Below are 9,393 nucleotides of genomic sequence, written 5' to 3'. Positions count from 1 at the left end.
AATCACTAATTAAATGGCAATGGATTTCTTTGAGAAATTTGACCTATTAGCTGAAATTGTAAGCAAATTTATTTTGATGGGTGTAACATTAAAGGAATTTTCGGTCCTAGTTCTTATTTAGCTAAACATTTCCTAGACTTACAGTACACTTAAAAACAGTTCAACCAGGAGATTATGTGCTTTGCTCAAAGCACTATGATATAAATGAGAGCAGTAACTCTCTAGTTGGTGAATCAAACTTTCTTGGGTTTGAACCTGTGACTGTGACCTTTGGATTATTAGAGCAGATCTTTAACCACTGAGCCACCACCACCCTATAATCTGACTGTTATTTTAGCATTTTAAACAAGTTTTTAAAAGGTTGCAATCTCAGCTTTCACAGCTAATATTCTTACTCCACATACCATCACGGACACAAATTACCACTGCATATTTCTGCCGAGCAAGATTGGCAGTGCTAACAGTGTTCGTTTCTGGGATTCAGTCTGGCCTGAAAGGGGCATTTAGGTATGAAAATGAGACCGCCATACCAACTTTCTATTCAGGATGAAACAATTACCTTGAGCCATGCCCACACACACTTTTCTACAGATAAATAGGACTGATTAATATCCACTTTGCGATTACAGTAGAGCCAAAGCTGCTATTCCAAATTGAATGCTTATCATGTTTGAGGTTTTTCAGCAGAACACAGACAGTAGATGAAAGCAAAATGATCTTTAAATAGTGGTTTAAGATTGTGCTTCCGATAAGTTGTTTCACAACAGTTTTGATCAATGAAGCGTGTATTCAATATATTGCCTATTTAGATCCTGGTGATTAGTTCAACTGGACCTTTAATGCCTTGTAAATTATGTGCACTGCAGTAATCTTTTTACACTACTTTAATGTATTATTAATATTACTAGCAGAGTTACCTCGTAATACATGTTTATGGCGAGACAGAAAACTTTGGATAAATTTATAGCCCTACTTTTTTTTCTTTTTATTTTGACAGGGAATGACTTGAACTAAAGAAGAAAAACTAAAAATGAAAAACTGAGAGAAGAAACAAAGCCTTTTATTTTATATGATATTATATTTTATAAAATGTTCATCATACAGCATCCCATTTTTGACACAGTGGGATAGTAGTGTGAGAATCTCATCGCTCCTCTATCGTGTGCTCCACTTACATTTACCAAGCACTTGAGTGTGTTTGTAAAGCAAAAGGCAGTGTCACTCACACCTCTTGGTATTCCTGTCGACAAAGACTCTTATCAACAGAAGACAGTCTCAATGCTAATTTTCCTTTCACCAGTCTGACGCCTGTCCAAATAACGATTGAAATCTTTCAACACTGTTTGCACACCATTTCATATGAGCATTTTTTCCAGGCCTAAACTCCATTTAAGTTTTTAATAATACTTTAAAATGGTCCCCGTTCAGGTAAACACAATCTGATTACCGTGAATGATTGAAAATGTGCTTAGACAGTGATTGGTTTGATTTATTCTTATCCTTCTTTCTTTTTTTTTAAGGTTGCGTGAGTAAAAATTCTGATAAAAGAAATCTGTAGATATAAGCAACGTGCTCTCATGCTAATTCGTATGTATTTTACGTAAAATGTGGTTCTATAAAACGTACATTTACTTACATTTTTACAGGCACTAAAACGTACAATACTGACGTATTTTCAGCATCTAAACGTACAAATACTTGCGTATTTTCAGCATTTAAACTAACGTATTGATGACGACAGCTAAAAATGAATCCTTATGAATATTTAAATCGCTGCATTAATTTTATTATTTATTATTGTTGATGTTTTAGTTGCCATATCAACTGTCATATCGACCTAGTTTTCAATTGCATTATTAAATTGTTTACTTAATATGAAATGATAACATTTCATTCTGTTCTGTGTGATTTCTGCTGCAAGCTCATTTCCAATAATAGGCCTACACAATGTTAAACAAGACTTCACTTTAAACCCTTCAAATAAATAACATTTCTGCAATTGTTTAACATTTACTTGTCATGTAATGTTTACTTTGTTTACCATGGGCCACAAAAGGTACGTTTTGTGCTTATAAATTTTACGTATTAATACCTACGCATAAACAATGAGACCAGGCTGATATAAAATAGTATTTTGTAATGGTAATATGATCATGAGTGTACAAAAAATTTTCAAGATAGATAGATAGATAGATAGATAGATAGATAGATAGATAGATAGATAGATAGATAGATAGATAGATAATGCAAACGACAGCTTGAATAACACTATAAACAAAGTGTTGCACAGAACACCAAATTCCCTTCTGTATTAGAAATTTAGGAAGTAAGGCCGCCTGCATAATTTCGAAGTCCTGAGCAGGTCTGTAGAGTTCAGGGCCTAAAACTATTCTTTGATCGTTTTAGATTTCTCTCCATAAGCAGTCCTTTGTGTCGAGTGTGCTACTTTGGACAAGTGCTGGCCCACGGCTGCCTAAATTAGGTTATTCTGTTTCTCCCACTCACTGTAAATTTCAATAATTTGTTTGAGAGGCCTCTCTCTCTGTCACTTTTTATCATATTATCAATGACCACTCAATTTTCCCCCGGCTGCTCATATAGCGTGGCTCACCCTGGCCCTATTACTGTTCTGTAATGAAGTGCATTGGAGTAGTAATTGGTTCACATTATACCAGATCAGGTAACATTAGCCTTATTTCCTTATCGCAGTGAGCCCTGCTGCTGCCTCTCAATGAGAAACTCAACACAGCTTCCCCTTGCTTTAATGCACGGGTATCATCCAAATAACATTTCAGCCCATCCAGCAACCCCCTAGTCCTGCTCCAGTTTTCTGTTTCAAGATTGCTCTCCGCATTTAGCTAAGCGATTGCAGCTTGTCTGCCGGTTCCTTCTGTTTGAAAACTCCCCAAAAGGCAGCAGCCATTAGAGATGCAGATACAGCAGATAGCTTTTCCCGGCTCTGGGGAAGTACAGTAAGTGAGACGGTAATATAATCGAGAGGCTGTAAGATGAGTGCGGATGCATACAGTGCCCGGCTGACGTTGTTTTCATTCAGGCCTGTATGGGCATCCTTTGTTCTGTTATTTATGTTGCTGCCTAAACTAAACAGGAAGGGCTGCTGGATAATAAAACGTAAATCATTTAACACGGAAAGAGTTTCCTATCCACGATTAGCACCGTGTTTCTCATATGTTGCCAGGTTGAGCTCTACTGCTCAACAACGACGACGTTGACCACAATAAATCTCAACTATGAAGAATACGTATGTTGGATTTCATGTCTAAAAAGACAACAATTAACACACTTAACAATTATTAAATGACTTTAGAGGGTTTACTTTTTCGCTCAGTACTGTTTAGGTTGAGGTTCTGTCGCACGGCTAAAAAATGTCTTTAAAATGTTTTGTGTTTTATTTGTTGTATTGTGTTGTATTGTGTTGTAAAGTGAAATCTAACATAAAGTATACTTACGTTTTGGCGAGCTACCGTCGAGTTTTCAGCGAAAGCGTTAAAGCATCGTACTGTTCCCCATTTTGCCAGCGTCTACTTGGCGCGTTCAAAATGTGGATTACTGTTGTTAACGCTGTTAAACCGTATTTTGTTGAAAAAGCAAAGACACATACTACATTTTAGAACCTCTTGTTTTGACTTTACAGTCTAATTGTCCTAAACTTGATAGCAATTTGTTTCAGCCAGGCTTCAAATGTTGATGTGACACTTTTAGAATATGTGGTTACAGCTGGTAAGGACCTTCTTTATTGATACAATCCTAAGAGGTTTACAAAGCACTTAACCTCACCCAGTACAACTACACACTCTGTACATATTTAATGAACTGTCCTCTGCCAAACATAAACAGGTGTCAAGTGCAACACACACACTTGTGTTGATGTTCACAGGTACAGTTTACAGATAAACGAACATATAACGTTCCATGTCTGGTCACCAAGGCTGACTTTTTAAATGCTCAAATTGTTACAAATTAGAATAGTTCATACTTTTCAACATGAGTTGTGATAACTACATCACAGGATGATAGTTTGAATGGTATGACTATGCAGAAATCATCATTCTTTATTCATTTATATGGATTTGTTTTTATTGCCTAATTAATGACCCATTTATGTTTTAAATATAAAAAAATGAAAAGTTTTTCAAAACCCTCTTTCTTCATGTGGGCCGCTAGTCAACCACCCTTTTTGTATTAAAGCAGCCCATAGCATATACTCAGAGGAATATGGAACAGGATATTGGATAACAAGGTTAAAATACAGGAGCAAATATTCTCTTATTAAAGTCCAACAGCAGGGATTTAATTTGAGCTACCTAATAGACAGTGGTTTAAAGAAGGACCAGAGGGGAGGTAACGGTGGGGTCAAGGTTTTGCTGTCTAATGGTGGAGATTGGAGAAATTAAGGAACTTTATTTCCACAGGAAATTCTGATGAAAGGTGGATTATGGATCACAGTGGTCTTCCCAGTCCACCTCTGTGTCTAGTAATGTGCTCAGGCCTGCATTTATTAGAGCACACGTAAAGCTGGCTGTGCTTTATTGTTACACAAGGAGCAAGGCAAGGACAAAGGAAAACAAGTCAGATCATAATTTATTTGTGCTTGTATTTTTATGCAATATGTGTTTTTAGACTGACAGACATACTACAATGTTGTTGTTAAATGCCTGTCCACACACTTTTAGACCAAGGAAACCCTGAGCAGTGGATAAAATCTATAGAGCATTAATATAAAATGAGATATAACTTTGGCTCAAGTTTCTAAAATGGGGCAAAAGAGCAATATATCCAAAAGGAACATTTTTTTTTTTTTAATTCAATTTATTTACATTTACTAAAATGTTCTCATAATTGTATTTTACATTTTATTTATTTAATCAATTTTTAAAAATGTATTTGTGCAAAATACTTTTGTATGAAACTATGAATGAAATAATGCAACCTATTGCACAAACTTTTTATTTATTTGATTGTTTGTTTAGTTATTTTTTTACATTTCATCTAAATGTATACTGTTGTATACAAACTGATGTTATTATTGCACAAACAGTTTATTTATTAACTTTTTTTTTTACAATATACTATTGTACAAACTAATGGTACTACTAGAAAGGAAAGCAAACTGTACAAATTATTTATTAATTTTCCTATTTTTTTATATATTTTTAAAATGTATTTACAATATATTATTGTACAATTTATTTTAGTTATTTTGTACATATTTTCTAAATTCATTTGTACAACATATCATTGTACAAACTTATGATATAATTGAAAAATTAATGCAAGCTATTTTAGAAACTATTAATTTATTTACTTATCTATTTTTACATCTTTTATTGTATTTGTGCTAAATACTAATGTATAAATGAAGGAATGCAAAATATTGTACAATACAAACTGTTACTGTTGCAGGGATGGTTTTATGTATCATGGATTGTCAGTATGACATTATGATCTTCATCTTTATCAACATCAACTTTAGCATTATCATCATCTGTCATAAATCATTTTCTGTCATAAATCTTGTAAAGGAATGGTCTGATTCTGGCAAGATGTCCAGCCATGTGCAAGCTCTGCTGCCATCTTGTGGATTCATCTGTGATCAGGAGCTTAAAGATGAAGATTTGTTTACTATTTGTGTTCAGTTTTACTTTTTTATTCTTCTGTTCACTCATTCTGTTCTCTTCTTCTCACTGTTCTGAATCGTAGGCCTTCCTGCGTGCTACTGCATGAAGACTGTAACTGACCTTCTCATTCCTGCATTTCCCAGAATCCACTTGTACTTTGTTTCACTGTGAGTAACATTAATAGCCACAGTGTAGAAAGTATACACAGACTGTATTACAGAGCCTGATTGTTATGAATCCACATGGGACAATGTCTCACTATCTCACTATCCACTTCAAGTCAAGTCAACTGCCGCTTAATGTCAGTGTACTGTTTCATCTTGGCTTGTTTCCTTTCCACAGTGTCATGGACAGATGAATTCGACATAGGAGCAATGGGCAAAATGTCCAGTCTGGTTCGCATTTTACGTCCATAGAGCAGTTCATAAGGTGAGGTTGAGGTAGTGGCATGAGGTGTCGCACGAAACACTTGAAGCCAGTTGGTCACAGCTTCCTTCCAAGGCTGTGACTGCAGGATGGCTGTCTGTATGCAGCCCTTCAGAGAACGGTGGAACCTCTCAATAGCTCCATTGGCTGCAGGGTAGTACACAGATGTCTTGTTATGGTGTATACCCCGGGTCTTAAGAAATTCAGCAAAGGCAGCTGATGTGAACTGCGTCCCGTTATCAGTGACAATGCTTTCCGGATTTCCATGACGGCTAAAAATGGTGGTCAGAAAATCTATGACACCGTCAGTTGTGGCGGATGGGCAAAAGGCAAGTTCAGGCCACTTTGAATAGTAGTCGGTCAATGTCACAGCATACCGACAAGCAGGAATGGCAGTCTCAAATGGCCCAACAATATCGAGGCCTAATTTCTTCCAGGGACCGTCAGGGAGTGGAACAGGTCGTAGAGGCGCTGGATGAGTAAGAGCTGTTTTGTCGTTAGACTGACAAGGGGCACAGGCAGATATACAGGTCTGAACCTGAGAGTCCATACAAGGCCACCAGTAAAGGTCACGCAGACGCTGTTTAGTGCGTACAATCCCCTGGTGGCTTTCATGGGCCAGGGTGATCAGTGTATGACGCAATGAGACAGGCACCACTAATCTGGAACCACGGAAGATGTAATGACCCTCCAGTAACAGCCTTTCTCTAATACTGTCACTCAACAAGCGTTCCAGTAGTTGATCACGAATCATGTCATCAGATTTGTCCTCAAAACCACAGGTAGCTGCAAGAGCACGCAAGGCAGCTACATATTGTGCAATAGTCTCATGTGGAAATTGAGCTTGCTTTCTGAATGCATAGCGTTCAACAACAACGTTGACTTTTAGGGAATTGCTAAGGCCCAGCAGGTTTAGTTTATTGATGAGCTGTTGTGGGATTATTGTGTTGAATGCTGAGCTGAAGTCAATGAACAGCATTCTAACATAGGAGTCTTTATTTTCTAGGTGGGTAAGAGCCAGGTGGAGGGTGGAGGAAATTGCATCATCTGTAGAGCGGTTTGGACGGTATGCAAACTGGAGCGGATCGAGTGTGTTGGGGAGGCTGGTTCACTTCTTTAAATACCACCTCTAGTAATGGCCTGGAGAGGAAGCGGTATGTGAGTGTCCTGTCACAGGTGGCGAGCAGCGCTGCAGTGACAGATGCGTCACAGCGACAAGTCAAGGTGAATGCCATTTATCTCTGGCAGGATCGTGCCACTGTGGCCCACCCATGTGATCTACTTTCACTATTAGTGAAGCATGAGCTCCTTAAAATCTCGCTTGCTGGAACATCTAAAGAGTTGCAAATTACCCTCTAAGGATTTGTAAAACTAACATAAGGACTGTCTCTCAGTCTAACAACTCAGTCCAGCAAAGTGACATGAAAGGTCAGTGTCAGGTAAGTTTTGTTCACTTTTATTTCTAATCCTAAAAATGTCAAAGTTTGCCTGAATTCTCATGCATGTTTTTTTTTTTCAACAGGACATGCAAAAAAATAACCAGGATCATCTCATGAGGCAAAGGGAAGCGATCAGATGCAGACTGAAGAAACTGAATGGCAAGCAAAATGAAATCAAAGTGAGTCTAGTGTGTAAAATAAAATTAAGCGGTTCTTTAAATATATCACAAAAACACATTCCAATATTATCTTGATCTTATGTCTACTCTGTAAATTTTATTTAAGATTATTGGAGTAGGTTTTACAAGAAAATGCTATTTCAGTCTTTCTACATCAATATTTCAAATTTAATTTGATGTGTTCATTGTCGTTTCTGTGTAATTATTTGTGAAATTTACTTGCAATTTCTGAGTGAAAACGTATTCAAAATCTTTTTTAAAGTATATTATTTACAAATATGTTTTATTTAAGATAATTATATACAGTAAGTATATGGCTATTTTAAGCCCTGTATTTACACTACTGTAGAAAAGTTTGGGGTCAGTAAGGAGTTATTTTTATTGTATTGTATTTAGGAAAGAAAGGAAACAAAGAAAAAAGAAAGAAATGAGTTATTGTATTCAGCAAGTATGCATTATATTGATCAAAAGTGACTGTAAATATATTTATGATGTTACAATTTTTTTGTAATGTTACAAATTCTGTTTTAAATAAATGCTGTTCTTTTATTACAGAATCCAGAAAAAAAATGTACCATGGTTTTTATTCAAATATTAAGCAACAAAAACTAAGCACAAAATCTGTATATTTTTAGTATATCATTATAGTTTTAGTGTATACTTCAGTATACTTTTAATATATTAAAATATAAAACATAAGAGCATAAGAGACTTCTTTCAAAACCGATAAAAATAAACTTAAATGAAATACAGTTAATCTATATTTTACTGGATTACCCAATTGAGTCTAACCATTTCCCCATCTTCCTCAGTCAAAGTCCTCTGCAATGAGAGAAAGTATAGTGAAGAAGTATGAAGAGATGCGGAGAGTTCTGGAGGAGGACTGTAGGATCACTCTGTCCCTGCTGGAGATGGAGAAGACGGCTGCAGTTCGAACGCTGGACAACCTCATTGAGACAAACTGCATCCTCCTCAGAGACATTGAGGTTCAGCTGAATGAAGGGATGATGGACAGTGACATACAGCTTGGTGACAGGGTGAGCCTTTTATCAGGAGAACAATTGGACAATAGACAGGTCAATTTCATCTTTTTGTTTTTCTTTAATCTACCATGGATGGTATGGGCGGTCATTATATAAAAATATCATGAATAGACCAGTAATTCAAATGACCAACAATACATGGTGAAACCTACCATCCCTGCAACATAATGCGTTCTCACTATATATTTCTGCCTCTCTCTCTCTCTCTCTCTCTGTCTGTCTTTTCATTAAATGCAATTATCCATCATGGTTTTCAGTTCAGCTGTGCAAATTATGATGTTTTGTAATGTATTGGTGGTATTTAGAGTGAACTGGTCTGTTCAAATGCTGTCATCTTGATAAAGTCTCTCTCGCTCTCTCTCTCTCTCTCATAGGTCACAATGTATGAGGACAGGTATGTATATTTAGAACCACACTTAAGAGAGATTGTTTTGTCACTATGTCAGACATTCTAGCCTTCACTGGCACAATGAAATCTGAATGACTCATCTGCATTTTGGCATTGTAGAGATCATGTTTGCCAACATCTAGTTCATGTTTAGGTTTATTTAATGTGCTGTTATGAACAATGTTAAACTTACTTGAGCAAACATTCTTAAATTATTTCATTCATTCTAGGGCTGCGGCTCTCCAGGACCGGAGTTCGCCACCCCTGCTATAGCCGGAT

General features: G+C 36.5%; 1 long non-coding RNA gene across 1 annotated transcript; it reads left to right on the top strand.

Annotated features, from left to right (window-relative positions):
• The first annotated feature begins 5,727 nt into the window (after positions 1–5,727).
• On the top strand, positions 5,728–7,661 carry LOC107666400 (uncharacterized). Its single transcript, XR_001631659.1, has 3 exons — positions 5,728–5,806; positions 7,199–7,504; positions 7,588–7,661. It is a non-coding gene; the product is annotated as an uncharacterized LOC107666400 (long non-coding RNA).
• The last annotated feature ends 1,732 nt before the right edge of the window (positions 7,662–9,393 follow it).

Source organism: Sinocyclocheilus anshuiensis, unplaced genomic scaffold, assembly GCF_001515605.1.
Source record: "Sinocyclocheilus anshuiensis isolate Anshui unplaced genomic scaffold, SAMN03320099.WGS_v1.1 scaffold63, whole genome shotgun sequence".
Lineage (NCBI taxonomy): Eukaryota > Metazoa > Chordata > Actinopteri > Cypriniformes > Cyprinidae > Sinocyclocheilus > Sinocyclocheilus anshuiensis.
The sequence above is the reverse complement of the archived record's forward strand: the minus strand, read 5'-3'. Positions and strand labels throughout refer to the sequence as shown.